Source organism: Ictidomys tridecemlineatus, chromosome 4 (genome assembly GCF_052094955.1).
Source record: "Ictidomys tridecemlineatus isolate mIctTri1 chromosome 4, mIctTri1.hap1, whole genome shotgun sequence".
Classification (NCBI taxonomy): domain Eukaryota; kingdom Metazoa; phylum Chordata; class Mammalia; order Rodentia; family Sciuridae; genus Ictidomys; species Ictidomys tridecemlineatus.
Window position 1 is genome coordinate 124,219,604 of NC_135480.1, and position 20,949 is coordinate 124,240,552.

The window sequence follows — 20,949 nt, forward strand, 5'->3', positions numbered from 1 at the left end:
TCTCTCAGGACCTTCCGAGCTTCCAACATCTTCTCCAGGGATCATTTCTGCATGGACCTTGAAGGTTCTCAGCAGGTGAAAGATCCCCTACATTCCTGTATTGTAAGACAAACTCTGTCCCTGCTCTTTTTTAAAGTGAGATTGAGGAAACAGTGAATGCTTGGGGTTAAGAACATGTTCAATTTGGGTTAGAAATCATAATGCTGGATGAAGAATGGTATTGGGAACCTGTGATATTTATAATAATATAGAGGTGAAATATATGTATGAAAACAAAAATCTAAGTAAGATTTGAAGGCCAGAAGGGCATTGGGCCCTTGATTGGGATACTTACCTTTGAATTACATTCTGTACAGATGTCTCTGATAAATCAACATACAATGGCATAGGACCTTGTACCTTGGATGATTGAATGTAGAAGAGAAGATCAAGTCAAAAAGGGATAGTAGGTAGGATTAGAAAGATAGTCAGTAGGTTTAGGAAGAAGAGTGAGTATAATATTTGGACCAAAAGTTCTTTAGCAATAGGGTGTCTGTTAGAGAGTGAATGTAAATGTCAGCACATGTGAAGTGTCAGTCACAATGATGAACTGGGGAAGATATGTAGGAAAGCAGATATGAATATAGACATAAGGCAATTAGGAAAAGTATAAAGTGAGTGATAGGATTAGACATTTTCAACAGGGTTGATGTTGAATATATAATTTTAGGCAGAAACAAATGTGTAGTCACCAATAGAATTTACATTTGAGAGCATTAGCAAACCTAGACAAGGATGGTTTTTGTAATCCATGCTCACTTTCCAATTAGGCTTAGGTACAATCATAAGTGTGACCTTTGCATTTTGTGTTCAGAATATCATTTGATAAAATATATATGTAGATCAGGTGACATGAGTATTTCTTCCACTATTTTTGGGAGCAATACGTTGAAGACGTATAAATTAGAATTCGGGGGTACAAATAGGTGTACCCTGGGTCTATGAGTATAGAGATAATGCATGAATAGACCATACTGTGAATAAAGAATATAACTGGTTCCAATTTAAATAATGGATTGAATTGATATCTGAAAACATATAAGAAATCTTATATTGATACACGATGATTCATTCCAACCAGTTATACATCTAATGGTAATATTAGGGTGATGGTTTACCATGAGGGGTGTGTGAGTTTTGGTTCCAAAGTGATTATGGAAATCCAAAATAATGTGTTTGGAAAGAAGTCTCATGAAAAGACCAGTCAAGAAACATGGAGGAATACATGTGTTCTGAAGCAGGATTTGATTGAAAGTGAACCAAATGCCTAGAAATTTGTGAACTTGAGGATGAAATATATATCCTATGATGTGCATCAACTGAAGAAATAGTAATGTACCAGTGTTGAATAAAAATAAATGTCAAAATACACATCATGTCCCATAGGAGTCTACTTGCATTGATGTTAAACAGGGTCAGTTACTGTAGAAATGTTAGGATTTCTATGCACCATTCACTGAAGTTAGTTTTCAGTACTAGGAAACAAATATGTATTTCAGGTGGATGAATATTTCTGAGAATAATCTTGTGAAAAGTTGATTATAAATCCACATACATGAATATGAATTCAGGCAGTGTAAAATAAGACACACATATTTTATATTTTGAAAAATCTGGAGAGTGTGTGTGTTTATATACATATATATATATATATATATATATATATACCAAGTTAAATTCATCATGAAATATATATCATCCCAAGATCCAGAAATATTTATTTTACTGAACATGGATGTATGTATCATGTTGTTGAAATAGGAAGCTCACCCATAGGTTAGTTTTCAGTTCCAACAACATTTAGGAGTGATTTCTTCTCACAGTTTGTATCTGCCAAGTCAGCCACCTCCCAAGAATGTAGCTGGGAAACCAGGTAGGATTCTCTATGTGAATGTAAAAATAAATGTGCTGAATAGGCTGCAGAGAAAGGGAGACAGGAATTCACACATTTGTTAAGTTCCAAAACACATGGAGAACTATTACATTTGACTAGATTCATAACATCTACAATTTATAATGCAAAAGGCCTGTCCAACTAAACACCATGCTTCCTCTGAACTCCTTGTATTTCTATTCTGTTTGGGTTATTTTTTTTATCATATTAGCATTTGTATTCAGAGTCTAATTGGGATTGGTTAGTGTCAGGGATTCAGTATTTGGAATGGAAAGTAGGAAAATGAATCCAATGTGTATGCAAATATGTGCTACACAAAATCTTCCCACTGTCATCCAGAAAAATGCCTTGACAAAACCCTTACCCCAAGTAAGACGCAATTCGAGAAGAAGAGATAGAAAATCTTTGAATACATATGTGGAATGAAAAATGCTCAGGAGTTCACAACTTTGGAGGTGGTAGAGGAGTTTCCATAAGTAAGGGAGAGGATAAACACTCCACAAACATGGAGCTCTGCTGGCCTAAAGACTTCTTGAGAAACTGCCTCTGAGGTTGGGCTCTTGAAATATATGTTGTTGTCAGGAGCATTAGCTTCCTTTGTAGTGAGACCATCAAAGCTGGGACTGCATCTATGTGACCTGGAGGACACGGATTCTGATTTTCCTATGAACATGAGGCAGAAGTGCTGAATTCTCTCTTTGTAGGTAAACTGTGGCCACTGGGGGCTAAGTATCTCCCCGTGGGAACTGTGAAGCCATTTGGTCATCCTCCACTTTTCGTGGTGTTTCTTGCTGCTTCACTGGGAGTTTGGTATTTGCTTCACGAAATACAAGGACTTCAACTGGGACACAGTGCTGGAGGGAGTTCTGTCACGTGTGGTGTTTCAGGGTCCTAGGAGAAAGCAACAAGCAAGCTTCTATCCCACAGAGCTTGGCCCCTTGACCATAGCAACCTGATTCTGAACATTGTTCTGAAAACTCTCCATATAACAAGATGCCTTTACATATAAGAGTCTGCTGGCTGCACCATGTCAGTCACAAGACATTTGGAAACCCATGGCACATCCACATGGCCCCACCACAGATGTTTTATCACACACCTGCACACCACTGCTCTAGGCCCACTACTCAGCCGGGCCCACCTCACTGGCATCTCTGTTCTTCATCATTTTCATGAAAGCCGTCAATCAAGGCACCTCTCTGGTAAACTCATGATCAGCAACAGGACATCCTAAGGTTCTCCAGTGCCACCTGGTCATGGGAATTTCAAAGATTGCACGGTATTTATCTAGCCATTTTTAAAGGATGAAGTTGGAGGCACTGTGGGTTTCCATACATTCAGGAACCATTTAATGGTGAGAAAGATCATTTCAATGAAAGCTCTGGAGAACTCTCACAAACAAGGCTTCCCAAAGAGTGGCCAAAAAACGTCACATGAAACCAGGCCCTCTGAGGTCTAAAATGTGAGGTCCATGTGTGTTTTCACTCTCAACTATGGCTGCCAGGTCTTTAAGAATACAATCATGTGATATCCTGGCTGAGATTCCCAATGTTCTGTGGAAAGTCACCCTGGGCTTTGATCTCAGTTTCCAGGGGGGACTCTCATGCGTGGCCTCGGAAAATCCCAACTCAATTCATGGAAATACTTCTCTGAGGTCAGTTCCAGAACTCAGTCTCCAAGAGGAATCACACCAGAGTTCAAGCCCAGGCGGACCCACTCATCTCTTTCACCGCCATACAGATGACCACAATTCAAACCAAAACACTGCCACAAGGCCCTCAAATTCTTCTATATAGACAATCCTCATAACCTCTGGCTGGAGGTTTCCATGAGGGGCCCAGCCTAAGACAGTGTCCACAATAAGCTCCCTTGCCCCTCATTTGCCTAATGTCAGGGTGGCCTGGACAACCTTCTTTGAACCAGGAGTGATCAAATAGGCCTGCCTTTAATACTGCTCAGCTTCTAAACTTTGAGGCCTGCTGATGGTGGGGTACACATTTTTTGTGTAAATTGGAGTCATGAGAAAACACAAGCACATAATGGCTAGCCTCTGCAGGGCTTTGAAAAACTCATTTGACCCAAAGGATCCCTATTCTCACTTGATGCAGGTCAGGGACCTTACAGAGGAAGGCGAGAGACTTCATCCACAATGACTTCTGTTTTGCCATATTGGCTTTGGATGCACATATGGGATCTTTCCTGAGATCCATCAGGTGCTGACAATCTAAGCCACAGCCTCACACAGGGCCAAGAGGCTGATTCAGACACATCCCTCTGCAAAGCAATTAAGCAAAGAGCCACAAGTGATGCCCATTCGTTTGCATTTGAAAACTGTTTTTTTCAGGCTTCACAAAGTTGTGTCCTGAGGGAAAGACCTTGCTGATATCCAGGGAAACAGAACAATAGGTAAGCAAAAGGCCCAAAGCAAGGTTTCTCCACTGAGACTTTTTCTGAGATGCTGGCCATTCCTTTCAGCTATCTAGTACATGGCCATGTCACCAAGCTTGGAGGTGGTACATATCTTGGATACAAAACCATGAGCCTATTCTGAAGAGTGGCCAGAATTCAGGAAGAAAACAGGAATTAAGGAAGATAGTAGGTTTTCCCCATGGATAAGGCAAGCCGCAGTCCATTCATAAATTGGGCAGGATGAATGCTGGAAGCTTTCTACTAGACAGGACACATCCATTGATGCATTCTCTTTTCTAATGTCTGCAACCACGGACACAGTGCGATACACAGACAAAGCAACACTCGCCTTGTCAAAAGACTTTCTAGAAACAGTCCACTCCAAACCAAACAAACCGCCTTTCCTAGCTCTTCTCAGAACATGAGACCAAACCACAAACTCACACCCACACCCACAAAGCCACCTCCTTCCCCCAAGGAGGTCTGTGACTACCCACAGTGTCCTCTGACTGGTGGGCCATACTAGGTTCCCCCGAAATGGCCTGTCTTGTCTCAGATCTGGCCTTTTTGGCCAATTCTGTGAAGTTGTCAGGAGCCAGGGGTGAGCCACTACCTGCTTTCTCAGGAAAGACTCCCTTCAGAGCTTTCCTGGCAATTGGCCATCCTCACATCTGTAGGTACCAAGAAAGACTGACTCTGTCCTTGGTAAATCCAAACAAGTGAGCCCACTGGGACGAGCACTGGGACTGCCTCTGGGTGCCTGGCTTCCTGGATCCCAAGTTCAGAGAGTTCCATCACCAAGGAAGTGTGGTGAGGTCACTTCCTTCAGGAACTGAATGAGGTCACAGCCTTGGAAACCACTTTGTTCTAACTGTTGCTTCCAAGGGTCCCATGAGATGGAGGCTGCCCCTACTTTCTGTGACACTTTCACAAGTTAGAATGGTATATCAACCATAGGCACCCAGGAAAAGCTCTCCACACAGGCCTGGTTTGGTGCATCTTGTCTACGTAAAGAAAAGAGAGGCTCATTCAGACACATCCCTTCATCCTGACCAGGTTGTTTGCCACGGAAGATGACTTTTACTCTCTCAGGTCCTTCCTAGCTGCCTACATCTTCTCCAGGGATCATTTCTGCATGGACCTTTGAGGTTCTCATTAGGTGGAAGATCCCCTACATTCCTGTATTGTAAGACCAACTCTGTCCCTACTCTTCTGTAAAGTGAGATTGAGGAAACAGTGAATGCTTGGGGTTAAGAACATGTTCAATTAGGGTTAGAAATAATTCTGCTAAATGAAGAATGGTACTGGGAACCTGTGATATTTATAATAATATAGAGGTGAAATATATGTGTAAAAACAAAAATCTAAGTAAAGTTTGAAGGCCAGAAGAGCATTGGCCCTTGATTGGGATACTTAGCTTTGAATTACATTCTGTACAGATGTCTCTGATAAAACAACACACAATTTCATAGGACCTTGTACCTTGAATGATTGAATGTAGAATAGGAGATCAAGTCAAAATGGGATAGTAGGTAGGATTAGAAAGATAGTCAGTAGGTTTAGGTGGAAGAGTGAGTATAATATTTGGACCAAAAGTTCTTTAGCAATAGGGTGTCTGTTAGAGAGTGAATGCAAATGTCAGCACATGTGAAGAGTCAGTCACAATGATGAACTGGGGAAGATATGTAGGGAAGCAGATATGAATATAGACATTAGGAAATTAGGCAAAGTATAAAGTGAGTGATAGGATTAGACATTTTCATCAGGGTTGAGGTTGAATATATAATCTTAGGCAGAAACAAATGTGTAGTCACCAATAGAATTGACATTTGAGAGCATTAGCCAACGTAGACAAGGATGGTTTTAGTAATCCATGCTCACTTTCCAAGTAGGCTTAGGTACAATCATAAGTGTGACCTTTGCATTTTGTGTGCAGAATATCACTGTGATAAAATATATATGTAGATAAGGTGACATGAGTATTTCTTCCAGTATTTTTGGGAGCAATACATTGAAGATGTATAAATTAGAATTAGGGGGTACAAGTAGGTGTACACTGGGTCTATGAGTATAGAGATAATGCATGAATAGACCATACTGTGAATAAAGAATATAACTGGTTCAAATTTAAATAATGGATTGAAATGATATCTGAAAACAAATAAGAAATCTTATATTGAAACATGATCATTCATTCCAACCAGTTATACATCTAATGGTAATATTAGAGTGATGGTTTACCATGAGGGGTGTGTGAGTTTTGGTTCCAAAGTGATTATGGAAATCCAAAATAATGTGTTTGGAAAGAAGTCTCATGAAAAGACCAGTCAAGAAACATGGAGGAATACATGTGTTCTGAAGCAGAATTTGATTGAAAGTGAACCAACTGCCTAGAAATTTGTGAACTTGAGGATGAAATATATATCCTATGATGTGCATCAACTGAAGAAATAGTAATGTACCAGTGTTGAATAAAAATCAATGTCAAAATACACATCATGTCCCATAGGAGTCTACTTGCATTGATGTTAAACAGGGTCAGTTACTGTAGAAATGTTAGGATTTCTATGCACCATTCACTGAAGTTAGTTTTCAGTACTAGGAAACAAATATGTATTTCAGGTGGATGACTATTTCTGAGAGTAATCTTGTAAAAAGTTGTTTATAAATCCACATACATGAACATGAATTCAGCGAGTGTAAAATAAGACACACATATTTTATATTTTGAAAAATCTGGAGAGTGTGTGTGTGTATATATACATATATATATGTGTGTATATATATATATATATATATAAACACAAAACACACACAGAGAGACATTAAAAAGTAAAAATATATATGCCAATTGAAATTCATCATGCAATATATATCATCCCAAGATCTAGAAATATTTATTTTACTGAACATGGATGTATGTATCATGTTGTTTAAGTAGGAAGCTCACCCATAAGTTGATATTCAGTTCCAACAGCATTTAAGAGGAGTGATTTCTTCTCACAGTTTGTATCTGCCAAGTCAGCAACCTCACAAGAATGTAGCTGGGAAACCAGGTAGGATTCTCTATGTGCATGTAAAAATACATGTGCTGAATAGGCTGCAAAAAAAGTGAGACAGGAATTCACATATATGTTCTGTTTAAAAACACATGGAGAACTATTATATTGAACTAGATTCATAACATCTACCCTTTATAATGCAAAAGGCCTGTCCAACTACACACCATGCCTCCTCTGAACTGGTTGTATTTCTATTCTGTTTGGGTTATTTTTTTCTATCATATTAGGATTTGTAGTCAGAGTCTAGTAGGGTATGGGTTAGTGTCAGGTATTCAGAATTTGGAATGGAAAATAGGAAAATGAATCCAATGTGTATGCAAATATGTGCTACACACAATCTTCCCACTGTCATCCAGAAAAAATGCCTTGACAATACCCTTGCCCCAAGTAAGACGCAATTCGTGGAGAAGAGTTAGAAAAAATTTGAATACATATGTGGAATGAAAAATGCTCAGGAATTCACAACTTTGGAGGTGGTAGAAGAGTTTCCATAAGTAAGGGAGAGGATAAACACTACACAAACATGGAGCTCTGCTGGCCTAAAGACTTCTTGAGAAACTGCCTCTGAGGTTGGGCTCTTGAAATATATGTTGTTGTAAGGAGCATTAGCTTCCTTTGTAGTGAGACGATCAAAGCTGGGTCTGCATCTATGTGACCTGGAGGACATGGTTTCTTATTTTCCAATGAACATGAGACAGAAGTGCTGAATTCTCTCTTTGTAGGAAAACCGTGGCCACTGGGGTCTAAGTATCTCCCCGTGGGAACTGTGAAGCCATTTTGTCATCCTTCACTTTTTGTGGTGTTTTTTGCTGCTTCACTGGGAGTTTGGTATTTGCTTCACGAAATACAAGTACTTCAACTGGGACACAGTGCTGGAGGGAGTTCTGTCACGTGTGGTGTGTCAGGATCCTAGGAGAATGCACCAACCATGCTTCTATCCCACAGAGCTTGGCCCCTTGAACATAGCAACCTGATTCTGAATATTGTTCTGAAACCTCTCCATATAACAAGATGCCTTTACATATAAGGGTCTGCTGGCTGCACCATGTCAGTCACAAGACATTTGGAAGCCCATGGCAGATCTACATGGCCCCATCACAGATGTTTTATCACACACCTGCACACCACTGCTCTAGGCCCACTACTCAGCAGGCCCCACCTCCCAGGCATCTCTGTTCTTCATCATTTTCATGAAAGCCGTCAATCAAGGCACCTGTCTGGTAAACTCATGATCAGCAAGAGGACATCCTAAGGTTCTCCAGTGCCACCTGGTCATGGGAATTTCAAAGATTTCACGGTATTTATCTAGCCATTTTTAAAGGATGAAGTTGGAGGCACTGTGGGTTTCCATTCATTCAGGAAACATTTAAAGGTGTGAAATATCATTTCAATGAAAGCTCTGGAGAACTCTCACAAACAAGGCTTCCCAAAGAGTGGCCAAAAAATGTCACATGAAACCAGGCCCACTGAGGTCTACAATGTGAGGTCCATGTGTGTTTTAACTCTCAACTATGGCTGCCAGGTCTTTAAGAATAAAATCATGTGATATCCTGCCTGAGATTCCCAGTGTTCTGTGGAAAGTCACCCTGGGATTCGATCTCAGTTTCCAGGGGGGACTCTCATGCGTGGCCTTGGAAAATCCCAACACAATTCATGGCAATACTTCTCTGAGGTCCGTTCCAAAACTCAGTCTCCAAGGGGAATCACACCAGAATTCAAGCCCAGGCGGACCCAGTCATCTCTTCCACTGCCATACAAATGACCACAATTCAAACCAAAACACTGCCACAAGGCCCTCAACTTCTTCCATATAGACAATCCTCATAACCTCTGGCTTGAGGTTTCTTTGAGGGTCGCAGCCAAAGACAGTGTCCACAATAAGCTCCCTTGCCCCTCATTGGCCTAATTCCAGGGTGGCCTGTACACCCTTCTTTGAACCAGGAGTGATCAAATAGGCCTGCCTTTAATACTGCTAGGCTTCTAAACTTTGAGGCCTGCTGATGGTGGGGTACAGATTTTTGTGTAAATTGGAGTCATGAGAAAACACAAGCACATAATGGCTAGCTTCTGCAGGGCTTTGAAAAACTCATTTGACCCAAAGGATCCCTATTCTCACTTGATGCAGGTCAGGAACTTTACAGAGGAAGGCAAGAGACTTCATCCACAATGACTGCTGTTTTGCCATATTGGCTTTGGGTGCACATATGGGATCTTTCCAGAGGTCCATCAGGTGCTGACAATCTAAGCCACAGCCTCACACAGGGCCAAGAGGCTGATTCAGACACATTCCTTTGCTAAGCAATTAAGCAAAGAGCCACAAGTGGTGCCCATTCGTTTGCATTTGAAAACTGTTTTCTTCAGGCTTCACAAAGCTGTGTCCTGAGGCAAAGACCTTGCTGACATCCAGGGAAACAGAACAATAGGTAAGCAAATGTCGCAAAGCAGGGTTTCTCCACTGAGACTTCAATGGGCCCACTGATATCTGAGTTGTCTGAGATGCTCGCCATTCCTTTCAGCTATCTAGTACATGGCCATGTCACCAAGCTTGGAGGTGGTACATATCATGGACTCAAAACCATGAGCCTATTCTGAAGAGTGGCCAGAATTCAGGAAGAAAACAGAAATTTAGGAAGATAGTAGGTTTTGCCCATGGATAAGGCAAGCCGCAGTCAATTCATAAATTGGGCAGGATGAATGCTGGAATCTTTTTACTAGACAGGACACATCCATTGATGCATTCTCTTTTCTAATGTCTACAACCACGGACACAGTGCCATACACAAAAAAAGCAACACTCGCCTTGTCAAAAGACTTGCTAGAAACAGTCCACTCCCAACCAAACCTTTCGCCTTTCCTAGCTCTTCTCAGAACCTGAGACCAAACCACAAACTCACACCCACACCAACAAAGCCATCTCCTTCCCCCAAGGAGGTCTGTGACTACCCACAGTGTCCTCTGACTGGTGGGCCATACTAGGTTCCCCCGAATTGGACTGTCTTGTCACAGATCTGGCCTCCTTGGCCAATTCTGTGAAGTTGTCAGGAGCCAGGGGTGAGCCACTACCTGCTTTCTCTGGAAAGACCCCCTTCAGAGCTTTCCTGGCAATTGGCCATCCTCACATTTGTAGGTACCAAGAAAGACTGACTCTGTCCTTGGTAAATCCAAACAAGTGAGCCCACTGGGACTGGCACTGGCACTGCCTCTGGGTGCCTGGCTTCCTGGATCCCAATTTCAGAGAGTTCCATCACCAAGGAACTGTGGTGAGGTCACTTCCTTCAGGAACTGAATGAGGTCACTGCCTTGGAAACCACTTTGTCGTAACTGTTGCTTCCAAGGGTCCCATGAGATGGAGGCTGCCCCTGCTTCCTGTGACAATTTCACAAGTTAGAATGGTATATCAACCATAGGAACCCTGGAAAAGCTCTCCACACAGGCCTGGTTTGGTCAATCTTGTCTACATGAAGAAGAAAGACGCTCATTCAGACACATCTCTTTATCCTGACCATGTTGTTTGCCACGGAAGATGACTTTTACTCTCTCAGGTCCTTCCTAGCTGCCTACATCTTATCCAGGGTTCATTTCTGCATGGACCGTGGAGGTTCTCAGCAGGTGGAAGATCCCCTACATTCCTGTATTGTAAGACCAACTCTGTCCCTGCTCTTCTGTAAAGTGAGATTGAGGAAACAGTGAATGCTTGGGGTTAAGAACATGTTCAATTTGGGTTAGAAATCATAATGCTGGATGAAGAATGGTATTGGGAACCTGTGATATTTATAATAATATAGAGGTGAAATATATGTATGAAAACAGAAATCTAAGTAAGATTTGAAGGCCAGAAGGGCATTGGGCCCTTGATTGGGATACTTAGCTTTGAATTACATTCTGTTCAGATGTCTCTAATAAATCAACATACAATTTCATAGGACCTTGTACCTTGGATGATTGAATGTAGAAGAGAAGATCAAGTCAAAAAGGGATAGTAGGTAGGATTAGAAAGATAGTCAGTAGGTTTAGGAAGAAGAGTGAGTATAATATTTGGACCAAAAGTTCTTTAGCAATAGGGTGTCTGTTAGAGAGTGAATGTAAATGTCAACACATGTGAAGAGTCAGTCACAATGATGAACTGGGGAAGATATGTAGAAAAGCAGATATGAATATAGACATTAGGAAATTAGGCAAAGTATAAAGTGAGTGATAGGATTAGACATTTTCAACACGGTTGAGGTAAAATATATAATCTTAGGCAGAAACAAATGTGTAGTCACCAATAGAATTGACATTTGAGAGCATTAGCCAACCTAGACAAGGATGGTTTTAGTAATCCATGCTCACTTTCCAATTAGGCTTAGGTACAATCATAAGTGTGACCTTTGCATTTTGTGTTCAGAATCACTGTGATAAAATATATATGTAGATAAGGTGACATGAGTATTTCTTCCACTATTTTTGGGAGCAATATGTTGAAGAAGTATAAATTAGAATTCGGGGGTACAAATAGGTGTACCCTGGGTCTATGAGTATAGAGATAATGTATTAATAGACCATACTTTGAATAAAGAATATAACTGGTTTTAATTTAAATAATGGATTGAATTGATATCTGAAAACATATAAGAAATCTTATATTGATACACGATCATTCATTCCAACCAGTTATACATCTAATGGTAATATTAGGGTGATGGTTTACCATGAGGGGTGTGTGAGTTTTGGTTCCAAAATGATTATGGAAATCCAAAATAATGTGTTTCGAAAGAAGTCTCACGAAAAGACCAGTCAAGAAACATAAAGGAATACATGTGTTCTGAAGCAGGTTTTGATTGAAAGTGAACCAAATGCCTAGAAATTTGTGAACTTGAGGATGAAATATATATCCTATGATGTGCATCAACTGAAGAAATAGTAATGTACCAGTGTTGAATAAAAATCAATGTCAAAATACACATCATGTCCCATAGGAGTCTACTTGCATTGATGTTAAACAGGGTCAGTTACTATAGAAATGTTAGGGACCACCGGCAGAGAAGGCCCAGCGGCTGGTTGTGGCCCGAGCCGGCCCCACCCCCAGTGCCTGCAAGGTAGGAGAACTGGCGACCCACGGGCAGGTCAGGCCCAGCAATCTGCCGAGAGACAGAGCTGACACAGGCGCCTGCAGGGAACGGGGTCCTGTGACCCACCAGCGGCCTTCTGTGGGGCAGGCCCGTCCCCTCCCCCAGTGCCTGCAAGGTAGGCGGGATTGTCACCTCCAGCAGATCAGGCTTAGCGCCCTGCTGAGGGGCAGGACAGTCCCCTCCCTCAGTGCCTGCAAGGTAGGCGGGACTGTGACCAGTGGCAGATCAGGCCCTGCGGCTTGTTGCGGGCCGGAGCCGGCCCCACCCCCAGTGCCTGCAAGGTAGGCGTACTGGGGACCCATCGGGAGGTTAGGCCCAGCAACCTACGGAGAGACAGAGGTGCCCCTCGCGCCTGCTGGGTAGGCGGACCTTCGACCGGCCAGCAGAGCAGACCTAGGGCCCGCCAGCGTGGTAGACAGATCGCACCAATTGGTGGAGGATCACAGACACCATCTGACCTGCAAGGGAGACTTTTCAACTATACAAGAGCAATATGAATAAATAGAGGGAAAATTTCAAAAACACAACAGTTTCACCAAGCAGAAAGAAACGCCAGCAGTATGAAAAGACAAGGAAAGAAAGGACCACAGGCAATGCAGGTCAACTCAACTCTAGAAGAGGTAATAGCTGCAACAGATGGAATGTCAGACAGAGAGGTCAGGATATACATGCTTCAGATGATCTGGAGTCTCAAGGAAGACATGAGACAGCAAAATCAGACAATGAAAGATCACATTGACAAGGAACTTCATAAACAAATCCAGGAAGTAAAAGATCAATTTCACAGGGAGATAGAGGAAATAAAAAACAAACAAATAGAAATCCTAGAAATGCAGGAAGCAATAAACCAACTTAAAAACTCAATTGAGAAAACTACCAGCAGAGTGGATCACTTAGAAGATAGAACATCAGACAATGAAGACAGAGTATTTCAACTTGAAAAGAGCATAGACAGCTCAGCAAGTCTGCTAAGAAACCATGAGCAGAACATCCAAGAAATATGGGATAATATCAAAAGACCAAACTTAAGAGTCATTGGGATACAGGAAGGCACAGAGCTCCAAACCAAAGGAATAGACAATTTATTCAGTGAAATAATACGAGAAAACTTCCCAGACTTGAAGAATGAGACAGAACCCCAAATCCTAGAAGCCTACAGGACGCCGAATGTGCAAAATCATAAGAGATCCACACCTAGACACATTATAATGAAGATGTCCAACATACAGAATAAGGAGAGAATTTTAAAAGCTACAAGAGAAAGGAAGCAGATTACATTTAGGGGTAAACCAATCAGGATAACAGCTGATCTCTCAACACAGACTCTAAAAGCTAGAAGATCCTGGAATAACATATTTCAAACGCTAAAAGAAAATGGGTTCCAACCAAGAATCGTGTATCCGGCGAAATTAAGCTTCAGGATGGAAGATGAAATTAAAACATTCCATGATAAACAAAAGTTAAAAGAATTTGCAGCTAGAAAACCATCTCTTCAAAAAATCCTTGGCAAAACACTACAGGAAGAGGAAATGGAAAACAACAATGAAAACCAACAGTGGGAGGTAGGACAGTAAAGGGGGGAAAAATCAAAGAGAAAAACAAATCAGGTTTAACAGCATTAATAAACAAACATGGCTGGAAGAACAAACCATATCTCAATAATAACCCTAAATGTTAATGGCTTAAACTCACCAATTAAGAGACACAGGCTAGTTGAATGGATCACAAAACAAGATCCAACAATATGCTGCCTACAGGAGACGCATTTGATAGGAAAGGATATACATAGACTGAAGGTGAAAGGTTGGGAAAAATCATATCACTCATATGGACTGCGGAAACAAGCAGGAGTGTCCATACTCATATCAAATAAAATAGATTTCAAACCAAAGTTAATCAAAAGGGATAAAGAAGGACACTACATACTGCTCAAGGGAACCATACACCAACAAGACATAACAATCATAAATATATATGCCCCAAACAACGGTGCTGCTGCGTTCATCAAGCAAACTCTTCTCAAGTTCAAGAGTCTAATAGACCACCATACAATAATCATGGGAGACTTCAACACACCTCTCTCACCACTGGACAGATCTTCCAAACAAAAGTTGAATAAGGAAACTATAGAACTCAATAACACAATTAACAACCTAGACTTAATTGACATATATAGAATATACCACCCAACATCAAGCAGCTACACTTTTTTCTCAGCAGCACATGGATCCTTCTCAAAAACAGATCATATATTATGTCACAGGGCAACTCTTAGACAATATAAAGGAGCGGAGATAATACCATGCATCTTATCTGATCATAATGGAATGAAACTAAAAATCAACCATAAAAGAAGCAAGGAAAAATCATGCATCACTTGGAGAATGAACAATAGGTTACTGAATGATCAATGGGTTTTAGAAGACATCAAGGAGGAAATTAAAAAATTCTTAGAGTTTAATGAAAACACAGACACAACATATCGGAATCTATGGGACACATTGAAAGCAGTTCTAAGAGGAAAATTCATTGCTTGGAGTTCATTCCTTAAAAAAAGAAAAAACCAACAAATAAATGATCTCATACTTCATCTCAAAATTCTAGAAAAAGAAGAGCAAAACAACAGCAAAAGAAGTAGAAGGCAAGAAATAATTAAAATCAGAGCTGAAATTAATGAAATCGAAACAAAAGAAACAATTGAAAAAATTGACAAAACGAAAAGTTGGTTCTTTGAAAAGATAAATAAAATTGACAGACCCTTAGCCATGCTAGTGAAGAGAAGAAGAGAGAGAACTCAAATTACTAGCATAAGGGATGAAAAAGGCAAGATCATGACAGACACTTCAGAAATACAGAAGATAATCAGAAATTATTTTGAATCCTTATACTCCAATAAAATAGAAGATAGTGAAGGCATCGATAAATTTCTTAAGTCATATAATCTGCCCAGATTGAGTCAGGAGGATATAGACAACCTAAACAGACCAATATCAATTGAGGAAATAGAAGAAAACATCAAAAGATTACCATCTAAGAAAAGCCCAGGACCGGATGGGTTTACAGCAGAGTTTTACAAAACCTTTAAAGAGGAACTAATACCAATACTTTTCAAGCTATTTCAGGAAATAGAAAAAGAGGGAGAACTTCCAAATTCATTCTACGAGGCCAACATCACCCTGATTCCGAAACCAGACAAAGACACTTCAAAGAAAGAAAACTACAGACCAATATCTCTAATGAACCTAGATGCAAAAATCCTCAATAAAATTCTGGCAAATCGGATACAAAAACATATCAAAAAAATTGTGCACCATGATCAAGTAGGATTCATCCCTGGTATGCAAGGTTGGTTCAATATACGGAAATCAATAAATGTTATTCACCACATCAATAGGCTTAAAAATAAGAACCATATGATCATCTCGATAGATGCATAAAAAGCATTCGACAAAGTACAGCATCCGTTTATGTTCAAAACTCTCGAAAAACTAGGGATAACAGGAACATACCTCAACATTGTAAAAGCAATTTATGCTAAGCCTCAGGCTGGCATCATTCTGAATGGAGAAAAATTGAAGGCATTCCCTCTAAAATCTGGAACAAGACAGGGATGCCCTCTCTCACCACTCCTGTTCAACATAGTTCTCGAAACACTGGCCAGAGCAATTAGACAGACGAAAGAAATTAAAGGCATAAAAATAAAAAAAGAAGAACTTAAGTTATCACTATTTGCAGATGACATGATTCTATACCTAGCAGACCCAATATGGTCTACAAAGAAACTGTTAGAGCTAATAAATGAATTCAGCAAAGTGGCAGGTTATAAAATCAACACGCATAAATCAAAGGCATTCCTGTATATCAGCGACAAATCCTCTGAAATGGACACGAGGACAACCACCCCGTTCACAATATCCTCAAAAAGAATAAAATACTTGGGAATCAACCTAACAAAAGAGGTGAAAGACTTATACAATGAAAACTACAGAACCCTAAAGAGAGAAATTGAAGAAGACCTTAGAAGATGGAAAAATATACCCTGTTCATGGATAGGCAGAACTAACATCATCAAAATGGCGATATTACCAAAAGTTCTCTATAGGTTTAATGCAATGCCAATCAAAATCCCAACGGCATTTCTTGTAGAAATGGAGAAAGCAATCATGAAATTCATATGGAAGAATAAAAGACCCAGAATAGCAAAAACAATACTAAGCAGGAAGTGTGAATCAGGTGGTATAGCGATTCCAGATTTCAAACTATACTACAGAGCAATAGTAACAAAAACAGCATGGTACTGGTACCAAAACAGGCGGGTGGACCAATGGTACAGAATAGAGGACACAGAAACCAACCCACAAAACTACAACTTTCTTATATTTGATAAAGGGGCTAAAAGCATGCAATGGAGGAAGAATAGCATCTTCAACAAATGGTGCTGGGAAAATTGGAAATCCATATGCAACAAATTGAAATTGAATCCCTTTCTCTCGCCATGCACAAAAGTTAACTCAAAATGGATCAAGGAGCTTGATATCAAATCAGAGACACGGCATCTGATAGAAGAGAAAGTTGGCTACGACCTACATGCTGTGGGGTCGGGGGCTCCAAATTCCTCAATAGGACACCCATAGCACAAGAGTTAACATCTAGAATCAACAACTGGGACTTACTCAAACTAAAAAGTTTTTTCTCAGCAAAAGAAACAATAAGAGAGGTAAATAGGGAGCCTACATCATGGGAACAAATCTTTACTCCTCACACTTCAGATAGAGCCCTAATATCCAGAGTATATAAAGAACTCAGAAAATTAGACAATAAGATAACAAATAATCCCATCAACAAATGGGCCAAGGACTTGAACAGACACTTCTCAGAGGAGGACATACAATCAATCAACAAGTACATGAAAAAATGCTCACCATCTCTAGCAGTCAGAGAAATGCAAATCAAAACCACCCTAAGATACCATCTCACTCCAGTAAGATTGGCAGCCATTATGAAGTCAAACAACAATAAGTGCTGGCGAGGATGTGGGGAAAAGGGTACACTTGTACATTGTTGGTGGGACTGCAAATTGGTGCGGCCAATTTGGAAAGCAGTATGGAGATTTCTTGGAAAGCTGGGAATGGAACCACCATTTGACCCAGCTATCCCCCTTCTGGGTCTATTCCCTAAAGACCTAAAAAGAGCATGCTACAGGGACACTGCTACATCGATGTTTATAGCAGCACAATTCACAATAGGAAGACTGTGGAACCAACCTAGATGCCCTTCAATAGACGAATGGATAAAAAAAATGTGGCATTTATACACAATGGAGTATTACTCTGCATTAAGAAATGACAAAATCATAGAATTTGGAGGGAAATGGATGGCATTAGAGCAGATTATGCTAAGCGAAGCTAGCCAAGCCCTAAAAAACAAATGCCAAATGTCTTCTTTGATATAAGGAGAGTAATTAAGAACAGACTAGGGAAGAAGAGCACAAGTAGAAGACCATCATTAAACAGGGTTGGGAGGTGGGAGGGAAAGGGAGAGAGAAGGGAAATAGCATGGAAATGGAATGAGACCCTCAGGTTTATACAAAATTACATACAAGAGGAAGTGAGGGGAAAGGGAAAAATAATACAAGGGGGAGGAATGAATTGCAGTAGTGGGGGTAGAGAGAGAAGAGGGGAGGGGAGGGGAGGGGAGGGGGGATAGTAGAGGATAGGAAAGGCAGCAGAATACAACAGACACTAGGATGGCAATATGTAAAGCAATGGAAGTGAAACTGATGTGATTCTGCAATCTGTATAAGGGGCAATATGGGAGTGCATAACCCACTTGAATCAAAATGTGAAATATGATATATCAAGAACTATGTAATGGAGGGGTAAGACAAGATAATACAAATGGAAGAAATGATTTACAGTAGAAGGGGTAGAGAGAGAAAAGGGGAGGGGAGGGGAGGGGAGGGGGGATAGTAGAGAATAGGACTTACAGCAGAATACATCAGACACTAGAAAGGCAATATATCAATCAATGGAAGGGTAAATGATGTGATACAGCAATCTGTATACGGGGTAAAGTTGGGAGTTCATAACCCGCTTGAATCAAACTGTGAAATATGATGTATTAAGAACTGTGTAAGGTTTTGAACGACTAACAATAAAAAAAATAAATAAATTTAAAAAAAAAAGAAATGTTAGGATTTTATGCACCATTCACTGAAGTTAGTTTTCAGTACTAGGAAACAAATATGTATTTCAGGTGGATGAATATTTCTGAGAATAATCTTGTGAAAAGTTGATTATAAATCCACATACATGAACATGAATTCAGGGAGTGTAAAATAAGACACACATATTTTATATTTTCAAAAATCTAGAGAGAGAGAGTGTGTGTGTGTGTGTGTGTGTATATATATATATATATATATATATATATATATATATATATATATACACAAAACACACACAGAGAGACATTAAAAAGTAAAAATATATATGCCAATTGAAATTCATCATGAAATATATATCATCCCAAGATCCAGAAATATTTATTTTACTGGACATGGATGTATGTATCATATTGTTGAAGTAGGAAGCTCACCCATAGGTTGATTTTCAGTTCCAACAGCATTTAGGAGGAGTGATTTCTTCTCACAGTTTTTATCTGCCAATTCAGCCACCTCACAACAATGTAGCTAAGAAAGCAGGTATGATTCTCTATGTGCATGTAAAAATACGTGTGCTGAATAGGCTGAATAGAAAGGGAGACGGGAATTCACATATTGGTTAAGTTTAAAAACACATGGAGAACTATTGCATTGCACTAGATTCATAACATCTACCCTTTATAATGCAAAAGGCCTGTCCAACTACACACCATGCCTCCTCTGAACTGCTTGTATTTCTATTCTGTTTGGGTTATTTCTTTCTATCATATTAGGATTTGTAGTCAGAGTCTAGTAGGGTATGGGTTAGTGTCAGGGATTCAGTATTTGGAATGGAAAATAGGAAAATGAATCCAATGTGTATGCAAATATGTGCTACACAAAATCTTCCCACTGTCATCCAGAAAAATGCCTTGACAATACCCTTGCCCCAAGTAAGACGCAATTCGAGGAGAAGAGTTAGAAAATCTTTGAATACATATGTGGAATGAAAAATGCTCAGGAGTTCACAACTTTGGAGGTGGTAGAGGAGTTTCCATAAGTAAGGGAGAGGATAAACACTCCACAAACATGGAGCTCTGCTGGCCTAAAGACTTCTTGTGAAACTGCCTCTGAGGTAGGTCTCTTGAAATATATGTTGTTGTCAGGAGCATTAGCTTCCTTTGTAGTGAGACCATCAAAGCTGGGTCTGCATCTATGTGACCTGGAGGACATGGTTTCTGATTTTCCAATGAACATGAGGCAGAAGTGCTGAATTCTCTCTTTGTAGGTAAACTGTGGCCACTGGGGGCTAAGTATCTCCCCGTGGGAACTGTGAAGCCATTTGGTCATCCTCCACTTTTCGTGGTGATTCTTGCTGCTGCACTGAAAGTTTGGTATTTGCTTCACGAAATACAAGGACTTCAACTGGGACACAGTGCTGGACGGAGTTCTGTCACGTGTGGTGTGTCAGGATCCTAGGAGAATGCACCAACCATGCTTCTATCCCACAGAGCATGGCCCCTTGACCATAGCAACCTGATTCTGAACATTGTTCTGAAACCTCTCCATATAACAAGATGCCTTTACATATAAGGTTCTGCTGGCTGCACCATGTCAGTCACAAGACATTTGGAAGCGCATGGCAGATCCACATGGCCCCACCACAGATGTTTTATCACACACCTGCACACCACTGCTCTAGGCCCACTACTCAGCAGGCCCCACCTCACTGGCATCTCTGTTCTTCATCATTTTCATGAAAGCCGTCAATCAAGGCACCTGTCTGGTAAACTCATGATCAGAAACAGGACATCCTAAGGTTCTCCAGTGCCACCTGGTGATGGAAATTTCAAAGATTGCACGGTATTTATCTAGCCACTTTTCAAGGATGAAGTTGGAGGCACTGTTGGTTTCCATTCATTCAGGAACCATTTAATGGTGAGAGAGATCATTTCAATGAAAGCTCTGGAGAACTCTCACAAACAAGGCTTCCCGAAGAGTGGCAAAAAAAAGGTCACATGAAACTAGGCCGACTGAGGTGTACAATGTGAGGTCCATGTGTGTTTTGACACTAAACTATGGCTGCCAGGTCTTTAATAATAAAATCATGTGATATCCTGCCTGAGATTCCCAGTGTTCTGTGGAAAGTCACCTGGGCTTTGATCTCAGTTTCCAGAGGGGACTCTCATGAGGGGCCTCCGAAAATCCCAACTCAATTCATGGCAATACTTCTCTGAGGTCAGTTCTAGAACTCAGTCTCCAAGGGGAATCACACCAGAGTTCAAGCCCAGG